This window comes from Pleurodeles waltl, chromosome 11, assembly GCF_031143425.1.
Source record: "Pleurodeles waltl isolate 20211129_DDA chromosome 11, aPleWal1.hap1.20221129, whole genome shotgun sequence".
Lineage (NCBI taxonomy): Eukaryota > Metazoa > Chordata > Amphibia > Caudata > Salamandridae > Pleurodeles > Pleurodeles waltl.
The window spans coordinates 617,181,434-617,206,408 of record NC_090450.1 but is presented as its reverse complement, the minus strand read 5'-3'; the positions used below and the strand labels follow the sequence as shown (position 1 = coordinate 617,206,408).

The 24,975-nt window shown below is 44.9% G+C and overlaps 1 protein-coding gene across 1 annotated transcript in view; it reads left to right on the top strand.

Annotated features, from left to right (window-relative positions):
- Positions 1–5,601: 5,601 nt before the first annotated feature.
- The window catches only part of LOC138265930 (guanylate-binding protein 1-like), a 149,357-nt gene continuing 129,983 nt past the window's right edge, over positions 5,602–24,975 (top strand). The window contains exon 1 of the mRNA XM_069214126.1: positions 5,602–5,720. The gene's annotated coding sequence lies outside the window, so the exon portion shown is untranslated. The remainder of the gene's footprint in view (positions 5,721–24,975) is intronic.

The window sequence follows — 24,975 nt, the reverse complement described above, 5'->3', positions numbered from 1 at the left end:
CATGGGAAGCACGGGACCCACGTCTGGGCATACCCTTCCCACTTAGGGCGACATTAACAACACAAAAGAATGATGGACGGAGTGCTGACAATGCAAACACTCTCCCCCAGTCACAGATCTGGGTTTAATCCATCGTTTTTTTGCTGCCCATGCCATTCCAGTTTGGACCCAGCCATATGCAAATCAGTCTCGACCCTGTTCCCCACGGGAACAGTCCAGCCCGAACTGCCAGGCCAGGTCTTCCCTGGACTGGAAACAAGCATCCTGGGACCGGTTTCGGGGTTTCACCCCTCATCAGCCAGGTACAATATCTTGGTGTGAACACACAACTGACACTGGAGACAGCCTGCCTGTCAAAAGTAAAATTTATAGGCAGCCTGACCATGTCAGAGACTGCATTAAACAGGAGGTGCAGAAAATGTTGGACTTGGGGGTGATTAAACCTTCTGAAAGCCCATGGGCTAGCCCAGTGGTGCTTGTACCAAAACCTCACACCAAAGATGGAAAGAGGGAGATGAGGTTTTGTGTAGATTACAGAGGGCTCAATCAGGTAACAAAAACTGATGCTTACCCTATACCTAGGGCAGATGAGCTCATTGATACACTGGCTTCTGCCAAGTATCTTAACACTTTTGATCTGACTGCAGGGTATTGGCAGATCAGATTGGCAGAAGATGCTAAACCAAAGACTGCATTTTCAACTATAGGAGGGAACTACCAATTTACAGTGATGCCCTTTGGTTTGAAAAATGCACCTGCCACTTTTCAGAGGTTGGTGAACACAGTCCTGCAAGGGTTGGAGGCTTTCAGTGCAGCATATCTTGATGATATTGCTTTCTTTAGCTCAACCTGGGATGAGCACCTGGTCCACCTTTGGAAAGTTTTGGAGGCCCTGCAAAAGGCAGGCCTCACTATCAAGGCCTCAAAGTGCCAGATAGAGCAGGGGAAAGTGGTTTATCTGGGCCACCTGGTAGGTGGAGAACAGATTGCACCACTACAGGGGAAAATCCAGACAATCATGGATTGGGTTCCCCCTACAACTCAGACCCAGGTGAGAGCCTTTTTAGGCCTCACAGGATACTACAGGAGATTCATTAAAACTTATGGCTCCATAGCAGCTCCTCTTAATGATCTCACAAGCAAGAAAATGCCTAAAAAGGTATTATGGACAGCTAGCTGTCAGAAAGCTTTTGAGGAGCTCAAACAGGCCATGTGCTCTGCACCTGTCCTAAAAGCCCATGTTACTCCAAGAAATTAATTGTTCAAACTGATGCATCTGAATTAGGGGTAGGGGCAGTCTTATCACAACTGAATTCTGAGGGCCAGGATCAACCAGTTGCTTTTTTTATCAGCAGAAGGTTGACCCCTAGAGAAAAGCGTTGGTCTGCCATCGAGAGGGAGGCCTTTGCTGTGGTATGGGCACTGAAAAAGTTGAGGCCATACCTGTTTGGCACTCACTTTATTGTTCAGGCAGACCACAAACCTCTACTTTGGCTAAAACAAATGAAAGGTGAAAACCCTAAATTGTTGAGGTGGTCCATATCTCTACAGGGAATGGACTATACAGTGGAACATAGACCTGGGAGTACTCACTCCAATGCAGATGGACTCTCCAGATATTTCCACTTAGACAATGAAGACTCATCAGGTCATGGCTAGTCTTATTGTCCTTCGTTTGGGGGGGATTATGTAGCATAAAAGTACCATCTTGCCTGGCATGTTACCCCCATATCTCACTGTATGTATGTTGTTTTAGCCCTTGTGTCACTGGGATCCTCCCAGGCAGGACCCCAGTGCTCATAGTATGTGCCCTTGATGTGTTCCCTGTGCAGTGCCTAACTGTATCACTGAGGCTCTGCTAACCAGAACCTCAGTGTTTATGCTCTCTCTGCTTTCCAAATTTGTCACTGCAGGCTAGTGACTAAATTTACCAATTCTCATTGGCACACTGGTACACCCATATAATTCCCTTGTATATGGTACTTAGGTACCCAGGGTATTGGGGTTCCAGGAGATCCCTATGGGCTGCAGCATTTCTTTTGCAACCCATAGGGAGCTCAGACAATTCTTACACAGGCTTGCCACTGCAGTCTGCGTGAAATAACGTCCACGTTATTTCACAGCCATTTTCCACTGCACATAAGTAACTTAGAAGTCACCTATATGTCTAACCTTCACCTGGTGAAGGTTGGGTGCCAAGTTACTTAGTGTGTGGTCACCCTGGCACTAGCCAAGGTGCCCCCACATCGTTCAGGGCAAATTCCCCAGACTTTGTGAGTGCGGGGACACCATTACACACGTGCACTATACCTAGGTCACTACCTATGTATAGCGTCACAATGGTAACTCCGAACATGGCCATGTAACATGTCTAAGATCATGGAATTGTCCCCCCAATACCATTCTGGTATTGGGGGGACAATTCCATGATCCCCCGGGTCTCTAGCACAGAACTGTACTGTACTGCCAAACTTCCTTTCCGGGGTTTCCACTGCAGCTGCTGCTGCTGCCAACCCCTCAGACAGGTTTCTGCCCTCCTGGGGTCCAGGCAGCCCTGGCCCAGGAAGGCAGAACAAAGGATTTCCTCTGAGAGAGGGTGTTACACCCTCTCCCTTTGGAAATAGGTGTGAGGGGCTGGGGAGGAGTAGCCTCCCCCAGCCTCTGGAAATGCTTTGATGGGCACAGGTGGTGCACATCTCTGCATAAGCCAGTCTACACCGGTCCAGGGATCCCCCAGCCCTGCTCTGGCGTGAAACTGGAAAAAGGAAAGGGGAGTGACCACTCCCCTGACCAGTACCTCCCAGGGGAGGTTCCCAGAGCTCCTCTAGTGTGTCCCAGACCTCTGCCATCTTGGAAACAGAGGTGTTGGGAGCACACTGGACTGCTCTGAGTGGCCAGTGCCAGCAGGTGACGTCAGAGACCCCCTCTGATAGGCTCTTACCTCTCTTGGTAGCCAATCCTCCTTTCTTGGTAGCCAAACTTCCTTTTCTGACTATTTAGGGTCTCTCCTCTGGGGAATTCTTCAGATAACGAATGCAAGAGCTCACCAGAGTTCCTCTGCATCTCCCTCTTCGACTTCTACCAAGGATCGACCGCTGACTGCTCCAGGACACCTGCAAAACCACAACAGAGTAGCAAGACGACTACCAGCAACATTGTAGCGCCTCATCCTGCCGGATTTCTCGACTGTTTCCTGGTGGTGCATGCTCTGGGGGTCGCCTGCCTTCACCCTGCACTAGTGCTAATGCAGGCACCAAAAGACTGCACCAAAAGGTCCTCTGGGTCCCATTGCATCCTGATGAGCATGGTCCCTGGAACACAGGAACTCTATCCAAGTGACTCCCACAGTGCAGTGATCCTTCAGTCCAAGTTTGGTGGAGGTAAGTCCTTGCCTCCCCACGATAGACTGCAAACCTGTGTATTGCGTGATTTGCAGCTGCTCCGGCTTCTGTGCACTCTTCCAGGATTTCTTTCGTGCACAGCCTAGCCTGGGTCCCCTGCACTCCGTCCTGCAGTGCTCAACCCGCTGAGTTGGCCTCCGACGTCGTGGGACCCTCTTTTGTAACTCTGCGTGGACTCCGGTTCACCAATTTTCCAAGTGCCTGTTCAGGTACTTCTACGGGTGCTGCCTGCTTCTGTGAGGGCTCTCTAAGTTGCTGAGCGCCCCCTCTGTCTCTTCTTCCAAGGGGCAACATCCTGGTCCTTCCTGGTCCTCAGCAGCACCCAAAAACCTCTACAGCTACCCTTGCAGCTAGCAAGGCTTGTTTGCAGTATTTCTGCGTGGGAACACTTCTGCAACCTTCATCGCAACGTGGGACATCTTCCATCCAAAGGAGAAGTTCCTAGTCCTCTTTGTTCTTGCAGAATTCCAAGCTTCTTCCATCCGGAGGCAGCTTCCTTGCACGTTCATCTGGGGTTTTCTGGGCTCCTGCCCCCCGGGACACTGTTGCGACTATTGGACTTGGTCCCCTTGCTTTGCAGGTCCTCAGGTCCAGAAATCCATTTTCAGTGCACTGCTGTTGTTTGTTGTTCTTGCAGAATCCCACTATCACGACTATTGTGCTCTTTTAGGGTAGTAGGTATCCTTTACTCCTACTTGTCAGGGTCTTGGGGTGGGGTATCTTGGACACCCTGACTGTTTTCTTACAGTCCCAGCGACCCTCTACAAGCTCCCATAGGTCTGGGGACCATTCGTGATTCGCATTCCACTTTTGGAGTATATGGTTTGTGTTGCCCCTAGATCTATGTTCACCTATTGCATCCTATTGTAATCCTACACTGTTTGCATTATTTTTCTGACTCTTACTTACCTATTTGTGGTTTGTGTACATATAACTTGTGTATATTACTTACCTTCTTACTGAGGGTACTCACTGAGATACTTGTGGCATATTGTCATAAAAATAAAGTACCATCATTTTTAGTAAGTCTGAGTATTATGTTTTCTTATAATATTGTGCATATGATATAAGTGGTATAGTAGGGGCTTTGCATGTCTCCTAGTTCAGCCTAAGCTGTTTTGCCATAGCTACCTTCTATCAGTCTAAACTGCTAGAAACACCTCTATTCTACTAATAGGGGAAAACTGGACCTGGCACAAGGTGTAAGTACCTTTGGCACCCACTACAAGCCAGGCCAGACTCCTACACTGCGATATTGAGAAGAAGAGATTTGAGATTCTGTCATTGGGCTCATGTTCTCTGATTGAGAGCCTGATGCTTTGCTGATCGATTGATGACCTGAGGACGAAGACTGATTCTACTTGCTGACCCACACCATGGATAGGTAGATATAATGACTGAATTGCATTGTATGCCTTTTCTTTCAAGGCACCAACTGTGCTATCTTAATACTTCTTTAAGTAGATGTTTTTCCAAATTTGTGTACTAAATTGTTTTGCATGAAGCCTCACGTGCTGATGCTAATCTGGGTTAGTTGAGGTTATTCACATGAGGATTGACAAATTGCAGAGACAAATGGTTGACAGACTATTTTGCTGAACTTTATGGACATCATAGCCTTGCTGAAATGGGTTTTAATAATGATTTGTGTTGATGTTTGGAATGTCTTTTGATTCAAACCTTTATCAGATCATGTTTCTTCCGACTTGTTGATTAACAAGCGTTATTGATTTAGTTTGATTTGAGTTGGTGATTAAGATTCATGACCTGGTTATTCATGGCTGTAAAGTCATAGGGGGTGATTATGACCTTGGCGGACGGCGGAGGCCGTCCGCCAAGGTACCGCCACCAAATGACCGCACCGCGGTCAAAAGACCGCGGCGGCCATTCAAACATTTCCTCTGGGCCGGCGGGCGCTCTCCAAAAGAGCGCCCGGTCAGAATGCTCGTGGGAGCACCGCCAGCCTGTTGGCGGTGCTCCCGTGGTCGGTTGCAGGGTCAGAATGACCCCCATAATGTGTGAAAATTACTATTGATTATTGATTTGACTAATAATTATTGATTACTGTGCGTTGATATTTGTATCTGTACTGGAACTATGGTAAGAACACCTTAAACGAATCAAAAGGTTAATCGACCTATACACTTCCCTACGCGTAACACTTCTGTCTGTTCCGGGAAACGGGTGAATTCCTGTCACATGACACAATGCACATTACAGAGCACTTTCCGTTTCGTTCTGAGTGGAGCTGGCGAACAAAGTGTATAAAAACGCCCAAGTAGCCGTCAGAGCTATTAGTCGAACTCACGAAGCCTTACAGTAAGTGTTTTTTCATTTGTATTTCCTAAAAGGTCTACGCACCGATCAGACACCCCTCATTGCCTCGTATTATTTAGTTTGTGATACTTTGTGTTCGGATTACTGCTGCGCTGGTGTTTCTAGGTATCCAAGAAATTAAAGCAATGCAACTTTAATTACATTCAGAAAACTTCTGTCCCACATGTACTCGGCGGGGTCTCCACTCAGTTCCCTGGTCTCGAGACCCAATAGTGACTGACGGAAATCCCAGAGCCTCCAGGCGTGCGGAAGACAATTCTGTGTTTCATGCGTGCCCAAAAAAACACAGCGTTCCCCCACGAAACCAGGAGAAGATACAGCGTCAAGATTCAGACAGTCCTATTTAGTAGGGAGGATCCGAAATTCTTTAAGCCAAAGTGGTTTTTAATTTGACAATTGTCCTCGCTAAAGAATTCTTCTTTTCAATGCAAGTTAATGTGTAATTAAATTTCCCTCTCTGATTTTCCCCACATCACTTTATCCCCTCCCAGTGCTCGCATGAGTGATTGTTTCATCCGAAACCATATACATAGAGACACCCTACCAGTGACCATTAAGGATGGAAAAGAACAGCCCCAGGCAGACTTCTGTCGGCGCAGGCGTGCAAACCTCTCTTAAATGATCATGCCAAAAGCACACCACCCTCTAGGACCGGTTAGCAGCGTAGTCCCCATACGGGGTTTGGTGCTCCCCAATTGGACCCATCACTAATACATTAAAATCAAGTTCAGTACTCAGGACTGAAACATTCGCAGTAAGAATGATAGACACAAGTTCTAATTGTGAAGGATTAAAAAAAGAATTAACAGTACAAAGAATGGTCCATCAGTAAGCCTTGCAGCAAAGCATTTATTTTATAGGTGTAAAGAATTTAGAAAAGTTCTATATGAAATACGGCATAGATTCTTCTTCTAAAGGTGGGGAATGGGGGTTCTGGGATAAAGAGTAAAGCACGTCCTTTTATGGGGCTTCAGAGGGTGGATTTCAGTCATTATTACACAAGTACATGGTTCAAGTAGTTTGCACCAATCAAGAGCAAGCGAGAGGAATTTTTTTTTTATATAGAATACATTTGAGGATTTTCTCAGTAGAATTGCATTGGATTTAGTTGTTCTCATAGTTTATTCAAGCAAGCTAGTTAATACATAGTACAAGTAAAAAATAGCCTGAGACAGTTGGGATGCCCTTGGTTAGAAACAGGGTAGTGGGACGTTTCTGAGAACACTCTTCGTTTATTAGTGTAAAGCCTGCAATAAAAAAAATTCTAGCATTTGCGTTAAGAATTTTTCTATTCTAGTAAGGACACGGAGGCGAGGATTATGCTTCTCTTTCTATGCTTTATTTTCCAACAGCAGCCAATCAAAATAAAGAACAGGAAAAAACTACAAGTCCCAAAAGTCCCATCAACATGTGATGACCATAGAGGAGGACCCCCTATAAAACGCTGCCTCACATAATTCCACTCCTCTTTCTTTGCTTAAACAGTGTTGCAACAGATAAAGTCAATGCAAGTCCAAGAACTTGAGTCCTCAGAACATCCTGAAGAGGAGAATAAAAACGACCAACTTGAAAAACCCGAGAATTTCCAATCATACGGAATTCAGCACAACGAGCTGGCCAAACTGTCCAATTATTTATCTTCTGTCCCTGAAAAGATGAAAAAATCAGGCCATGAAAACTGAAACACAATATATATACTTTATGCATATTCACAGGGAGGGTAAATCACTGAAACACAATAACATGTCAATGAAACTGTTTAACAGATAAAATATGACCAAAGAAAAATACATGGCAACAGTGCGGTGGGATAATCCTCCCCTCCGTGTCCTTAATAGAATTTAAAAATTCTTAACGCGAATGCTAGAAAATGTTTTATTCTATGTCAGGACCGGAGGCTCAGATTTATGCTTGTTTAACCCCTTCGCTGCCAGGCCTTTTCCCCCTCCTGTGCCAGGCCTTTTTTTGACTATTTGGGGCAGTTCGCGCTTAGGCCCTCATAACTTTTTGTCCAGATAAGCTAGCCAAGCCAAATTTGCGTCTTTTTTTTACCAACATCCTAGGAATTCTATAGGTACCCAGACTTTGTGGGTTCCCCTGAAGGAGGCCAAGAAATTAGCCAAAATACAGTGACATTTTTTCAAAACAATGGGAAAAAGTGGCTGCAGAAGAAGGCTTGTGGTGTTTTCCCTGAAAACGACATCAACAAAGGGTCTGCGGTGCTAAAATCACCAGCTTCCCAGCTTTCAGGACCAGGCAGACTTGAATCAGAAAACCCAATTTTTCAACACAAATTTGGCATTTTACTTTGACCTACCCCATTTTTACGATTTTTTGTGCTTTCAGCCTCCTTCCAGTCAGTGACAGAAATGGGTGTGAAACCAATGCTAGATCCCAGAAACCTAAACATTTCTGAAAAGTAGACAAAATTCTGAATTCAGCAAGGGGTAATTTGTGTAGATCCTACAAGGTTTTCCTACAGAAAATAACAAAAAGTATATATATATCGAAATTGAGGTGAAAAAAAACAGCAATTTGTCTCTACGTTTTACTCTGTAACTTTTTCCTGCAATGTCAGATTTTTGAAAGCCATATACCGTTACGTCTGCTGGACTCTTCTGGTTGCGGGGATATATAGGGCTTGTAGGTTCATCAAGAACCCTAGGTACGCAGAGCCAATAAATGAGCTGCTCCATGCAGTGGGTTTTCATTCTATACCGGGTATACAGCAATTCATTTGCTGAAATATAAAGAGTGAAAAATAGCTATCAAGAAAACCTTTGTATTTCCAAAATGTGCACAAGATAAGGTGTTGAGGAGCAGTGGTTATTTGCATATCTCTGAATGTGACCATACTAGCATGTGAATTACAGGGCATTTCTCAAATAGACATCTTTTTTACACACTCTCTTATATTTGGAAGGAAAAAATGTAGAGAAAGACAACGGGCAATAACACCTGTTTTGCTATTCTATGTTCCCCCAAGTCTCCCGAAAAAAATGATACCTCACTTGTGTGGGTAGGCCTAGCGCCAGCGACAGGAAATGCCCCAAAACACAACATGGACACATCACAATTTTTGACAGAAAACAGAGGTGTTTTTTGCAAAGTGCCTACCTGTAGATTTTGGCCGCTAGCTCAGCCGGCACCTTGGGAAACCTATCAAACCTGTGCATTTTTTTAAACTAGAGACCTAGGGGAATCCAAGATGGGGTGACTTGTGGGGCTCTGACCAGGTTCTGTTACCCAGAATCCTTTGCAAACCTCAAAATGTGGCTAAAAAAACACGTTTTACTCATATTTCGGTGACAGAAAGTTCTGGAATCTGAGAGGAGCCACAAATTTCCTTCCACCCAGCATTCCCCCAAGTCTCCCGATAAAAATTATACCTCACTTGTGTAGGTAGGCCTAGCGCCCGTGACATGAAATGCCCCAAAACACAATGTGGACACATCACAATTTTTGACAGAATACAGAGGTGTTTTTTGCAAAGTGTCTGCCTGTAGATTTTGGCCTCTACCTCAGCCGGCACCTACGGAAACCTACCAAACCTGTGCATTTTTGAAAACTAGAGACCTAGGGGAATCTAAGATGGGGTGACTTGTGGGGCTCTGACCAGGTTCTGTTACCCAGAATCCTTTACAAACCTCAAAATTTGGCTAAAAAAACACATTTTCCTCATATTTCGGTGACAGAAAGTTCTGGAATCTGGGAGGAGCCACAAATTTCCTTCCACCCAGCGTTCCCCAAGTTTCCCGATAAAAATGATATCTCACTTGTGTGGGTAGGCCTAGCGCCCGCGACAGGAAATGCCCCAAAACACAACGTGGACACATCACATTTTTTCACAGAAAACAGTGCCTACCTGTGGATTTTGGCCTCTAGCTCAGCCGGCACCTGGGGAAACCTAGCAAACCAGCGCATTTTTGAAAACTAGAAACCTAGGGGAATCTAAGATGGGGTGACTTGTGGGGCTCTGACCAGGTTCTGTTACCCAGAATCCTTTGCAAACCTCAAAATTTGGCCAAAAAAACACTTTTTCCTCTCATTTCGGTGACAGAAAGCTCTGGAATCTGAGAGGAGCCACAAATTTCCTTCCACCCAGCGTTCCCCCAAGTCTCCCAATAGAAGTGGTACCTCACTTGTGTGGGTAGGTGTAGTGCTTTCCTCTTATTTAGTTTCTAAGCACTAACATAACACAACAGAAATGCACTTGTGAGGTCAAAGAAGACTTTTATTGTTGTTAATTCTTCCCCAACCCCAATTTTTATGAATGACGAATTAGTAGCTTTCAAGTCCGCGTTAATCAAACAAAATATATCAGTTTGCAATATACACAGCAGGTTATATTTATAAGATATTGAATGCAAAGCAAAACAAATACTTCACCGTGTGGGAATTATCTACAGCTTCATCTTTCTAAGGCCTGCAAGCTGATGACCCCTGTCAGCCGCGAGAAAGAGAGATTCATCTACCCACACGGGATTGCTGGCAGCTGGCGCCAAGCTCCAGCACGAGGTCCGGCAGATTCGAATCTGACTCTCTGCAGCCTGTTACATTCGTTACAAAGGTGTGCCCCCTCCTCTCAGACCTGGGAAACTGAGCAAGCCTTTTGGAGACTGGCCAGGTCTCCAAGACTACTCCTGTTCCCAAGCTCAAGCGAAGAAAAAACAACACCCATGTACTCTCTCTTATCATGTCTAGTCTACTGTGAGAACAAAACATCTTGGTTCATCTTGTGCAAAAACACAGCTTGGAAAAATACAGCTTGGATTCTCAACTGCAAGATCTAACTCCACGTTAAAGGCAATAGGCAGCTAACCTAAGTATCAAATGCAATGTCATGTTAAAGGCAATAGGCAGCTAACCTAAATATCAAATGCAATGTCTAGTGTCATGTCAAAGCCAATAGGCAGCTGAGCTGAATACAAAATGCAATGTATAATATCATGTCAAAGCCAATAGGCAGCTGAGCTGAATATAAAATGCAATGTATAATACCATGTCAAAGCCAATAGGTAGCGGAGCTGAATACAAAATGCAATATATAATATCATGTCAAAGCCCATAGGCAGAATATCTAATAGCATGTCAAAGTCAATAGGCAGCTAAACTGAATACATCATGTCAAAGCCAATAGGAATGCAATGTCAAAGCCAATAGGCGGCTAGACTGGATACAGCATGTCAAAGCCAATAGGCAGAATACAGAATGTAATGGCTAATGCAATGTCAAAGCCCATAGGCGGCTCAACTGAATACAGAAAGTAATGGCTAATGCCATGTCAAAGCCAATAGGCAGAATACAGCAAAGCCCATAGGCGGCTAAACTGAATACAGAAAGTAATGGCTAATGCCATGTCAAAGCCCATAGGCGGCTCAACTGAACAAAACATACCATGTGCTACTGGTGAACATTGAGCAACTAATATGCGCAGTGGTGAAACACAAAGTCATTGGTCAAAACTAAATTTTATCAAATGGCAGTACATTCCGCCCTTTGACCAATGAATTTTTGTTTCACATATCTCTTGTTTCAAACAAACACAAAAAAACAAAAAACATCAGATTTGAATGATCAAAACAATCCCTGTAAAGCAATAGAAGTGGATTAACACATTGATCTCATAACTTTTCACATCAGATACATCTACATAGAAAAGACTGGGCAATTTTTATACTCTGAATGAGTCTCTAATTCAACAGTGTTAGCAATTTGATGTGGCATGAGTTCTGCTCATGTAAAGGTGCACGGTCCACCTGAAAGGTTTGCTGGAAGATAAGCAAAAGTCAGAGTTCCATACGAGAAGGGAAAAAAAAAAAAAACCTCAGCTTAGTTCCAGTAGAAGAATGCAATCAAACAAGTTGAACTTGAACTGAAGGCGCGGTTTGCGCAAAATGGATCCATGGTGCTGGCACTTTACTCAGCCAGGTTCAGGTTGGGGATTCGGTCCCTTCCCCGACCCCACACGCACACACCGGAAGGGGGACCACACAGCACACTCAGGGACAGTGGCGAAACGTGGTAGGATCTGCAAAAGAAACAAGTATGACTTTTCTTGCAAACAACATTTTTCATTTAAACTGCACCCTTCCTCTTTCTTTCCCTGTTTTATAATCAGCAGGACGTTTTTGGGGCCCTTTGTTATATTCACTGCAGGTTCTGGAGGGTCACTTAGGGCTTCAGCCCACACATCAGCACTGAGGTTTTTATCTGCTGCGCCACAGCTTCCCTTTTCTTGCACTGTCAGAAGGGCTGGGGCAGACTCCTTCTTTACCAAACCTCCATTCACTGCATTTTTGTCAAGTTGGGCCATTCTGTCTCCAATTTGTATGAATGAATCAGATTCTTTTCTAGGTATCAGCATAATTTCGATTTTTCCTTGGTAATCTGCAGCAATCACTCTCCCTAAAACCTGATCAATTTGCCATTTCTGTTCTGGTAACTTTCCTCTCCCCAACTGCTCTGTGACTGCTTGCATGACAGATTGCTTTTGTGCGTGCTGCACAGTTTTTATCAAATCTAGGGGAATGTGCATCTCTCTCATCTCTGCCCACCTGTAAGTGGCTTTTTCTCTCAGCTGTTCACATTTCTGGGGCACCCACTTAGCCATCCCCACTAAGGCAGAATTCTGGGTGTACACTTCTCTCTCTGAATTTTTCTCATTAACATCTGCAAGGTAATTGAACCAGTTAGGTACAAGCCATGTGGCTAAAACATTATCAAAGAACCAAAAATCAGCATAAAAATGACACATCTCACGTAGCTCTTGCTTTAAAATCTGACACACATTATACAACGCTGTTCCTTCTACTGTGCCAGAAAACAACATTTCAGTCAATGAATCATTAGTAAAACAAACATGCTTTTTATCTTCAGTGGACACGAATTCAAATGGTGCACACAACTTCATTGATAATTCTTTTACCTGTGGTACTCTAGCCCTGTCTTGCAAGTACCAGATCCATTGTATGATTCTAGCTAGGGGCACTATTTTCTTTCCTTGTTCTTGATTTAAATGTACATAAGTATTTCCTTCTTGCACTGCGCAGAAACCTAAAGTCTGCATTATTTCATTTGCCAAATCACAAGCGCGCAACTGCATATAATTTTTCACAGTGACCATATACAAAAGTGTTAGGATTTCACTCAAATGAGGGCTATTCTTAAATCAAACAAGCTAATGAAACTCGGGGTGTCTTGCTCTAAAATCCTTCGTTTTACTTGTGCATTTTGCAACGGTAACTCGTAAATCACATTCTGGTCTCTCTCCTCCGTGTTATCAGTTAAGGAATGCATTTTGTCTGCCAAAAACCCTGGCTCACACGAAAACTCAGTGCAGCTCGGAGCTGTCTTAACCCCCTCATTACTGGAATGGGACAAGAAAGATTCTTCAAAAACAGCCCTTTTATAACTTTCAGTCGGGCTAATTTGCTCACGTAAATTCCTATTTTCATGTTCCAACTGCCTACATTTCTCCTGCATTTCTCTGTAAGCAGATAAAGGTATCCAGACCTTTCTGTCATCATTACTTCCAAAACACACGTTTTCTACACATGCATTTTCTTCTGTAATTCCCCAAACAGAAAACAATTCACAGTTTTTCTTAGCACCATCAGGCAGTTTAACAACACATGACATGGTCTGCCGTGCTACTGTGATTCTCCAAACAACAAACAATTCACAGTTTTTCGTAGCACCATCAGGCAGTTTAACAACACATGACATGGTCTGCCGTGCTACTGTGATTCTCCAAACAACAAAAAACAATTTCTGTAACTCTCCAAACAACAAAAAAACAATTACACTTTTAAAGTGTGCACTTAGAAATCTACTAACTCGTCAAACCCCTTCTTAATCACCTCTTAATGACCGACCCCACGACTCCAGGTACCAATTGTAGTGCTTTCCTCTTATTTAGTTTCTAAGCACTAACATAACACAACAGAAATGCACTTGTGAGGTCAAAGAAGACTTTTATTGTTGTTAATTCTTCCCCAACCCCAATTTTTATGAATGACGAATTAGTAGCTTTCAAGTCCGCGTTAATCAAACAAAATATATCAGTTTGCAATATACACAGCAGGTTATATTTATAAGATATTGAATGCAAAGCAAAACAAATACTTCACCGTGTGGGAATTATCTACAGCTTCATCTTTCTAAGGCCTGCAAGCTGATGACCCCTGTCAGCCGCGAGAAAGAGAGATTCATCTACCCACACGGGATTGCTGGCAGCTGGCGCCAAGCTCCAGCACGAGGTCCGGCAGATTCGAATCTGACTCTCTGCAGCCTGTTACATTCGTTACAAAGGTGTGCCCCCTCCTCTCAGACCTGGGAAACTGAGCAAGCCTTTTGGAGACTGGCCAGGTCTCCAAGACTACTCCTGTTCCCAAGCTCAAGCGAAGAAAAAACAACACCCATGTACTCTCTCTTATCATGTCTAGTCTACTGTGAGAACAAAACATCTTGGTTCATCTTGTGCAAAAACACAGCTTGGAAAAATACAGCTTGGATTCTCAACTGCAAGATCTAACTCCACGTTAAAGGCAATAGGCAGCTAACCTAAGTATCAAATGAAATGTCATGTTAAAGGCAATAGGCAGCTAACCTAAATATCAAATGCAATGTCTAGTGTCATGTCAAAGCCAATAGGCAGCTGAGCTGAATACAAAATGCAATGTATAATATCATGTCAAAGCCAATAGGCAGCTGAGCTGAATATAAAATGCAATGTATAATACCATGTCAAAGCCAATAGGTAGCGGAGCTGAATACAAAATGCAATATATAATATCATGTCAAAGCCCATAGGCAGAATATCTAATAGCATGTCAAAGTCAATAGGCAGCTAAACTGAATACATCATGTCAAAGCCAATAGGAATGCAATGTCAAAGCCAATAGGCGGCTAGACTGGATACAGCATGTCAAAGCCAATAGGCAGAATACAGAATGTAATGGCTAATGCAATGTCAAAGCCCATAGGCGGCTCAACTGAATACAGAAAGTAATGGCTAATGCCATGTCAAAGCCAATAGGCAGAATACAGCAAAGCCCATAGGCGGCTAAACTGAATACAGAAAGTAATGGCTAATGCCATGTCAAAGCCCATAGGCGGCTCAACTGAACAAAACATACCATGTGCTACTGGTGAACATTGAGCAACTAATATGCGCAGTGGTGAAACACAAAGTCATTGGTCAAAACTAAATTTTATCAAATGGCAGTACATTAGGCCTAGCGCCCACGAAAGGAAATGCCCCAAAACACAACGTGGACACATCACATTTTTTCACAGAAAACAGAGGTGTTTTTTGCAAAGTGCCTACCTGTGGATTTTGGCCTCTAGCTCAGCCGGCCCCAGGGGGGGCAGAAATGGTCTAAATACAATTTGCCCCCCAGGGGAGCGACCCTTGCCTAATGGGTCACTACCCATCTCTAAAAAAAAAAAAAAAAAAAAAAAAAAAAACACAAAAAATGTGCCCTGGCGCCTAGAGGATTCTGCCCCCTCCGGGGGGGGGGCAGAAATGGCATAAAATAAATTTGACCCTGCACCCCGCCAATCCCCCCGGAGCGACCCTTGCCTACGGGGTCGCTTTCCTTGCGTGACATTGGCCCAAACAAAATATCCCCGTGCCTAGTGGTTTCTGCCCCCTTGGGGGCAGATTGACCTAAAATCGGCCAATCTGCCCCCAAGGGGGGCAGAAATTGTCTAAATACAATTTTCCCCCCAGGGGAGCCACCCTTGCCTAATGGGTGGCTCCCTATCTCTAAAAAAACAAACAAACAAACAAAAAAAAGACACACATTTTTTTTTGCCCTGGCGCCTAGAGGTTTCTGCCCCCCCTAGGGGCAGATCGTTCTAATAACAATAGGCCGATCTGCCCGCAGGAGGAGCAAAAATGGCCTAAAATAAATTTGCCCACCTACCCCCCCTCCCCCCAGGGAGCGACCCTTGCCTACGGGGTCACTCCCCCTGCGTGACCTTGGCGCAAAAAAAAAATCCCGGTGCCTAGTGGTCAGATTGGCCTAGCAAAAATCGGCCGATCCGCCCCCTAAGGGGGCAGAAATGGCCTAAATACAATTTTCCCCTCCAGGGAAACGACCCTTGCCCAAGGGGTCGCTCACCATCTGTTAAAAAAAAAAAAATCCCCGGTACCTAGTGGTTTCTGCCCCCCTAATCAAAATAGGCTGATCTGTCCCCAGGGGGGCAGAAATGGCCTAAAATAAATTTGCCCCCCAGGGGAGCGACCTTTGCCTAAGGGGTCGCTCCCCTTGCGTGAAATTCACGTTAAAAAAAAACTCCCTGGTGTTTAGTGGTTTTTGTCCCCCTTGGGGGCAGATTGGCCTCATAAAAATAGGCCAATCTGCAGAAATAGCCTAAATATAATTTCCCCCCTAGTCGCTCCCCACCTCCAAAAAAACAAAACATAAAAAAAATGATCCCTGGTGCCTAGAGGTTACGCCCCCCTGGGGGCAGATCGGCCTAATAATAGGCTGAAAAAGGCCTTCCAAAAAAATGCCCCCCCCCCCCCGGGAGCGACCCATGCCCAAGGGGTCGCTCCCTTATTGCCAATTTCTAAAAACAAACAAAATCCCTGGTGTCTAGTGAGTGTTTCAAAAGACGGATTGCTTTGCGATCCGGCTTTTGAAACACTCAGAGAGACTTCAAAGGGAAGGAAATTCCTTTCCTTCCCTTTAAAGCCTCTCTGGGCCTCCCCCACGTGATCGAAAGAGAAATGCTTCGCATTTCTCTTTCGATTGCGCTGGAAGCTGAGGTTCAATGGGAGGAGGCCCTCTGTGACTGTCAGCGCACGATGCGCGCTGACGTCAGGGGGGGTGAGGGGGTCGGGGTGGAAGGGGAAGGGCTTCCCCTTCTATCCACCACCGGGGGGGGGGGGGGGAGCCGGTGTCTTGGACGAGGTCACCACGTCCAAGGCACCGTAGGGGTTAAAGCTGATCCACCACAACAGATACAATATCAACAATAAGCTTACAGTAAAAGGATTTAAAAGTAGAAGACCAATCTGCAGCTCTTAAAATATCCTCTAGGCGAGAACCTAGAGCAAAAGATTTCGAAGCCATGGCACCTCGAGTAGAATGAGCACCAAATCCTGAAACATCAATTCATGCTTCATTCAAAAGCCAACAAATCCATCTGGCCAAAGTAGCCGAGGAAACAGGGTGGTAAGGTTTAACTAAGGAAATCAACAATTGACCACCCATATCAGAATGAAATCCTTCTATACTTACCTCATAAACCTTGAGACACTGTACAACACAAAGCTTAGGATCGTCCACAAAACTGGGATAAGAAACTGATCTCAAGTTACACTTGGTACGCCTTGAAATGGAAAAAGTAACTCCCTCAGGAGAAAAAACCCTCCCTGCTAAGTCCAGGGCCTGAACATCCGACACCCTTTTACAGGAGATTAAACATAATAACATAGTAAGCTTGGCTGAAAGCTGGTTCCTAGAAAGGAACCTATTAGCTGGCCAAGACTCCAAAAAACGAAGAACAACATTTATGTCCCAAAGGGTAGAATAACGAGGGTAAGGAGGATTAGATAACCTGATACCCCTCAACAGTTTGCACACAATGGGAAGCTCTCCCACTGGCCTACCCTCAATGGGCAAGTACCCCGCTGATATAGCTGACCGATAGTTATTAATCAATCTATAAGCCAAACCAGACGAAGCTAAAGAGGATATGAAATTTAGGACCAAACTGCAATCCGCTGAAGAAGGATCTGCGTTCCGTGCACTATACTAAGCACTCCATCAGTTCCAAGCGGAAGGATATCTGCTATGCGTACTGGTGGACCAAGAACCTGCAATGAAGGCAGAAGATTCCTGTGAAAGGCCTGGGAGATTTCATCTTTCCCTGAAAGACACCACGCCATCAAGGATAACTGACCCCAGAGGACAAGTGGATGAGGAAGATTCAACAGGTCTAGAAGAAGATTTCTCCTGAATGGGAGAAGAAGAGGATGATCGCAACTCAACTCCAAGGCCACTGGAAACCAGGCCTGTGACCTCCAAAGAGGGGTAACCAGAACAAGATCCGCCTGCTGACGCCGTACCTGAGCCAGCACCCTGGGAATTATCAAAAAGGGGGGGAAAGCATACCCCCTGGTCCTGAAGGAATGCATCCGTTGCTGATGCTTCCGGGTCCGGTCTCCAACTGACAAAACGCTTGATTTGACAGTTGAGCGGAGAAGCAAATAGATCTATCGAAAAGAGACCCCACCGAGCAGAGAGTGCATGAAAAACTTTGGGGACAAGCCTCCAAGCGCTGAAATCTCGAAGGTGACGAGAATGCCAATCCGCGACTGAGTTGCTGCTCCCTGGAAGGTACTCCGCTATCACCGGGATCCTGTGTTGCAGGCAGAAATGCCAAAAATCCTTGGCAATCTCTGCTAGAATGCGAGATCTGGTTCCCCCCAACTTGTTGACATATCTCACTGCAGAGATATTGTCCCTACGAAGAAGAATTCAACAGTTCGTTTTGAGCGGGGACAGACTCTTGATTGCAAAGGAACCCGCTAGAAGCTCCAGACAATTGATATCTAGGTTCAACTCTGACCTGGACCACCGGCCCCCAGTGGAGACTGATTCGCAGCGGGCTCCCCAACCCCACAGGCTGGCATCGGACTCTATCACGATCTCCGGGGAAGAGCTGAAAATAGCCCTGTCGTTCCACGCCTCCATGTGGTCTAACCAACATTTCATCTCTGAACGAGCCTCCTTCGAAAGGAGAACCTGGTCCGCGTACTTGAGACTCATCTGTAGATGGGAAATCTTTAACCTCTGGAGGGCTCTGTAATGTAGAGGACTTGGAAAAATCACCTGGATTGAGGAAGATAGGAGGCCCACCATGCGGGCAATCGCCCCCAATGATATAGTCTGTCTGGACAACAGCAATCTTAATTCCCTCTTGATTGAATAAATCTTCTGAGGGGGAAGAACTAGCTAAGACCGAATGGAGTCAATCTGAAAGCCCAGAAAATCCATCTGCTGAGCCGGAATTAGGACCGACCTCTGGACATTGATTATAAACCCCAGTCTTTGAAGCAGGGAAATGGTCCAATCTAGATGAGAGAAGAGGAGACGAGTGTCCTGAGCCATAATGAGAATGTCGTCTAGATAAATCATGAGACGTACACCTCGAGAACGAAGGTACTCTACCACTGGCCGCATTACCTTCTTGAAGCACCAAGGGGCTGACGAGAGACCAAATGGGAGAACCTTGTACTCGTAACAAAGGCCCTCCCACAGAAATTGAAGGAACCCTCGGTGGGGAGGGAACATAGGAATGGTTAGAAAAGCATTCTTTAGGTCTAAACGAACCATCCAGTCCCCCTCCTGGAGGATGTCTCTCAACAAGTGGATACCCTCCATCTTGAAGTGTCGATAAACTAAGAAACCGTTGAACTCTTTAAAGTTCAGAACCAGACGCAACCCCCCTCCTTTCTTGCTTACAAGAAACACAGGACTGAGAAAACCGGAAGGGTGCATTGAGGTCTTGACAATAGCGCCTCTTGCCAAAAGAGGCTTCGGCGGAAATGAAACTGCGCTCTTGTAGGGAAAAATACATTGGACAGGGAGGATCATACTGGACTGGGGACTCGTAAAATTTTAGCTTGAAACCCTGAATGGTCTGGAGGACCCAGGCATTGCAAGTAATTTTGCACCACTCTTGCAGAAAAAACCCTGTCCTGCCCCCCAAAACTACCTCTGAATTTAGTATCAAGCTCACCTGTAGATCCTGCCTCTTGGGAGAAGGATTAGTTGCCCCTGGACCTTCCTCTGCGGAATCTGGAGAAGCCCGTTCTTGGGTGGGAGGGACAGAAAGTAGAGCCGGAGGCGTCATACTCCTGGATCCGCCTCGACCCTGGTGGTAGTACCCACGTTGAGGGCCTTGATGGTTCAAGTGGCCGAAGGCACACCCTCTGTAGCGTCCGGCCCCTCGAAAATGTGGGCGAAGGACCCTCTTAATAGAACCTTGGGCCTTGTCCAGATTTGTATAAGTTGCGACAAATTTCGAAAGTTCCTTTAGAAAAGGGGAGCCAAACAATAATCCCTGAGCCATGGGACCTGATTCAGAAGTAGCGAGGTCCGCTAACTTGGGGTCCAGTTTAATCAAAATGGAGCGGCGACGCTCTGAGGAAATAGCACAATTTGCATTTCCCAGGAAACAAAGTGTTCTTTGGGCCCAACCCACCAAAACATCAGGGTTAATGGCCTCGCCTGACTCCTTGGCTTGAAACGCCATTTCTAAAATTTTCGTCACAGGACCTGAGACGTCTAACAGCTTATCCTGTCAACCCCGCCAGGCGCGATCAATGCCCTTCTTAGGGTCTTTAGAAGACTTCTTCAAGAATGTGATCAGGGTAGGATCCAACTCCGGAGTCTCCGTTACTTTAGAGGAGAAATCCGGTCTGGGGCATTCAGACCGCAATCTGGATCCAACTTCTTTATCTAATCCATGTCTAATGTGGGATTCCACATAATCTGCCACTTCAGAGGGGGACACCCATAAGGAAGAACGAGGATGGACAATGTCTTCTGGCTCAAAGGTCAAGACCTTAGGATTAGGCAGAGGATCCTCCTGGTGATGAGACTTCTTTTTGCGTTTACGGGGAGGGTCATCCCCTGTCTTGGGTGAATGGTCTGAGGAAAAAGAAACCAGATCTTCTATGGACTTAGCCTTTTCAGACAACGCATTATAGTCATGCTCTTTAGCCATGGCCGTAATAAGGCTTTCAAAATCCGCAGCATGTGGGTTGTGGCTCTGTTGGAGTGATTGGGAACCACCAGACAGGGAGGGTTCTATTATTGACTGGGTGCCTGAAGGGGCAACCCATCCCTGCTGCTCTGCAAAACCAATCAGGTGATGTTTAATGGGTCTGATCGCCTGTGCCAAGGCTTGATTAACAGTATGACACACTCCAGCGTCCAAAGCATAAACCAAATCTTGCTCAAAGGACCCATCAGAATCATCCAAGTAGTATTCATCATTAGCCTGGTCTTCATAGCCAGCTATGCTGTAAACAGCAGATAGGGCTCCAAAGGAGCAATAATTCTGAAAAAAGTAGGGCAGGACACCAACCCTCAATACAAGGGGTTCATAAAAAATGAATACAACCAGAAAATATATGTGGTGTCCTAAATAAAACTAAAGAATTAGGATGTGGAGGGAGCTGCCCTACATAGAAGAAAAAAGCCAGGCCCAGCCTGAATAATAATCTTTTTCAACCCCAGAATCTATTTCTGGGGTGTAACACGGGGAGCAATGCAGGCTGAGAGACGATCGCACGCGTCTCGTCGTGTAGGAGACAAAACGCTCGGCTACGCGATCGTGTGAAAATTACCTTTCAGAAGCCTGGAAATAGAAAGATGACTGCTCGGCAAGCCGCACATCCTCGCCCCCCTGCTCCCACTCCACAGACTACAGGGGGTGGACCGAGAGGCCGCCCCGGGAGGGAATAAGCACTCCCAAAATAGAAACACCTCAAATGAGCGTAAACAAAGCAGCACTGGAAGCGCAAGCATACACATGGATAATCAATTGAAGTAAAGGAAGAAATACACTTAACTGGCTGCGAAGCAGCAACGAAAGAGGAGTGGAATTATGTGAGGCAGCGTTTTATAGGGGGTCCTCCTCTATGGTCATCACGTGTTAATGAAACTTTTGGGATTTGTAGTTTTTTCCTGTTCTTTATTTTGATTGGCTGCTGCTGTAAAATAAAGCATAGAAAGAGAAGCATAATCTGAGCCTCCGTTCCTGACATAGAATTCTATTTTTAGAATGAAAGACAAGAATGCTAGTCATCAAGCAGGGTATTACTACAGTGATTTAAAATGGAAGACAGTGTAAACTCAAATCGTTAGCATAAGCTCAGTTTCTGATGTGTTTAAAGTGAAAAAGAGAAACGGCTCTCACACTTCCACCTATGACAAAGGGAAACAGTTGCATATCCCTAGAGTGTTGTATAGTTGTTTTGAGTAGTAACTTGTACACAGTGTGGTGGTTTAGTGCCCTAGGATGCAGTGTAGTAAAGTAGTGGTTATAGTGCCAAACGAAGCAGTGTAGTAGTGGTTATAGTGTCAAATGATGCAGCGCCAATTAGAGGAGGTAAGACTGTTTAGTGTTCCCATTATGAAACATATGGTGTATTGTGGAGCATGTTAGTGGGTTAATGTCCCTGAGGTGTAGTGATGAGTGTTGTGTTATATCTCCTAGGATGAAGGGAGCTGGATTATGACAAATAGTTTAACTGAAACAATGGCGTTTTACTAATACACATTAATTAATTCATGCATTAATTTAGAATCCATTGCATTGTGTTTGGTTTACTTTCCTTACGGTATACTGCAGTGTAGTGGTGCCTACAGTGAGGATGCCGAGGGGTAGGTTAGTGTTCTTAGAATGCAGTGCCTTGTGGTGGTGTTTTACTGCCACTTGGAAAACAATCCAGTGTGGAGTGTAGTGCCTTGTGTCCATTTAATGCAGTGCGCTGTAGTGAGCTAGTTTCTACATAATCCAGTTTTGTGGGGGTCTGTATCAAGGGTGAAGTGCATTATGCTGGATTAACATCTTTTGGATACCATGCTACTGACTCAAATGAGGATAGACTCTTTCACCACCTCCACTGCTACTTCCACATCATTCAAACTACTGAAATTCTGTAGGATTTACTTTCATACGGTCCAGCATGTGACTAGCAAACTAGTCGTGAGCAAACCTGAATAATAGGTCTTGTGGTTGGAGAGCTGGAAGAGACAACAATGTAAATTGCTTTGACCTGCCTTGAAGACATAGATGAGGAATTAAAACGATGGCAGGCAAAGCTCACACGGTTAACTAAGCACCAAAAGCAAGTTAATTATTTTTTTTCAAGTAGGGCAAAAGTGCTAACGGAGGCTCTCCAGAATGATGCATCAACCACCAGCATTTCACTGCATTTACCTGATTTTAAAGGCTCTTCTATCTCCGAGCTACATTGTTACTGACCTAAGTCCAGGTCTAGCCACTACAAGCACTCCTGAAGTCGAGCCAGATCCTCCCTTCCTCCTGCTTTCAAGTGTTTACCAAGTCTCAAGGGCTACAGCTGCTGAAATCCTCTCCCTTACCTTCAGCATCACTGTTCCATAGGCACTTTAGGAAAGTGTATCTATTTTTTGCACGTAAAAATACTGATGGACCATTTAATAACATGTAAACTATTTCTTGCAGAAGTGCTATATTCAGAAAACATGTAAAACACATTTACAGAACCTTCAAATTTCACAGGTTCATGCGTGAATATCTCATTAATGCAGCAAGAGTTAAATCTCGCAACTATACATTTTTTTCTTTTTATCTTGGTTTTAAAGTTGCTATAAATATACATTTATGATTTTAAAGGATGAGTACTATACTTGTAATAAGCTTGACTTGAATTATCTCTTCATTCAGATATACATAAACATCAGTCAGAAATCTAGGACAACTCTCTGATAAGGACTTTATTATTTTCCATAGAAACACTTTCATTTTACATGCATTTCTCATGTCTTGAGTGACATTATAGTGATCCTAGGGTTTAGACTTTATCCTTTGCACTCTGGTATTCGTAGTCCTGTGTATGTGATTTATAAAACAGGACTATTAGCACCAGAATGAAAAAAACTTGCCTTGATGAACTGCTCCTACAGAGGCCTAGGAAAGTTGACAATTCTGTATGCTCAAAAACTCTGTCGCCCTTCCGTACAACATGACGTCATCTACTCCTGGCACTGCTTTTGCGACGCCTGGACTCAGAGGAACAAAATTAAGTGCCAGGAAGGGGGGGGGGTCTCCACTTTCCTTGTTTTCAGCCAACCTTTTATTACTCTAATAGCGAAAAATATTTTATTATTCACTATTAGTGTTATAAAGAATGAATTGTGGTTTACTAGAATATGACCCTCCTCAGCAGCCTAAGTAAAAAAAAAGAAAGAGTTTAAATCATTTTAAATGTATGTTAGGTGTATGCTTGTTGGTGAGTGTGTTTAAGTGACAGGAACTGTGTGTATGTGTAAATAAATGTGTGTAAGTGAAAGCATGTTTGTGTGAGTGAAAGTAAAGGTTAAATGGCGTGTGACATAACCTCTGCTACCCCATGTGTTTGGATAAATTGACGTTCATGCCATACAGTCTCTTTTCTCTGAGCTGAGGAAAGTGCACACACTACAGCTGGCAGTTTGGGATTCAGTGATCAGCTGGCAAGTAGTCCCACCTTAGCTTTCTAACCAACATCAAGTTGTATTCGGCCATCATACCAGTAACTTGTACAGCGGTGGCCGCTTCATAAATCAAGGGGAGGGACAGAGAGTTGGGACGAAGACGAGGTAAAAATAAAAAAAGCACTTACCTTGCCTCCGTCCTTGCCGCCTCCTGCTGCCTCACGATCCTCTTCTTCTGGTGTCCCTGCATTCACTGCTGGGACACCAGCACAGGCTCCCAACAATCCTGGTGCTGCTTTTATGCAAAAACTTGCATTAAAGCAGGTCCAGGATTGATCTGAGTGACAGTGACTGCCACTCAGACACAGCCCTGGGGTCTGTGCAGTTTCTCTAGCCGGGCTGTTAAATACAGCCGGGCTGGAGAAACCTACGTGTGCATGTTTGTTTGGCTCGCCTCAGAAGGCCGGCCAAACACACATGCGCACGTAGGTGCACTCTCCCCTACTCCCCGTACCAGCTCCTTAGCCCCAGCCCGCCCCTCCCTGCACTGCTGACTGTCCCAGAAGAAGAAAAATAAAACAATAGTAAACTATTGTTTTATGTTTCTGCTTCTCGCACAGCCACGGGAAGTAGCCACCCCTGAACTTGTAACGAATTGTGTAATGGGGGTTAGTCCCAATTATGTGTCGGGCTGCAGCACTGCAAAAAGACTGAAACCACACACCAGCTACTTCATGGGTGTGACTTCCTGGTGGGAAGTTCAAACTATTTACTCTGTCCTGACGTCATGGTCTGGGCCAGCAGGATTCCACTGAGCAGCGATCATTCCCACTGTAACATGTAGCTATGGAATGAGTCAGGTGTGACAACATAACATCATGTCGTTCGCAAAGTTGCACTGTACAAGTGCATTGATTCATTCATAATTACTAACTTTGGAGAGTTCTTGTGCGCTAATGCAGAACCATTTATGGGGTTCATTTCTAGACATGTGAAAAAAGGGCTATTTTATCTTTAACTTTGGA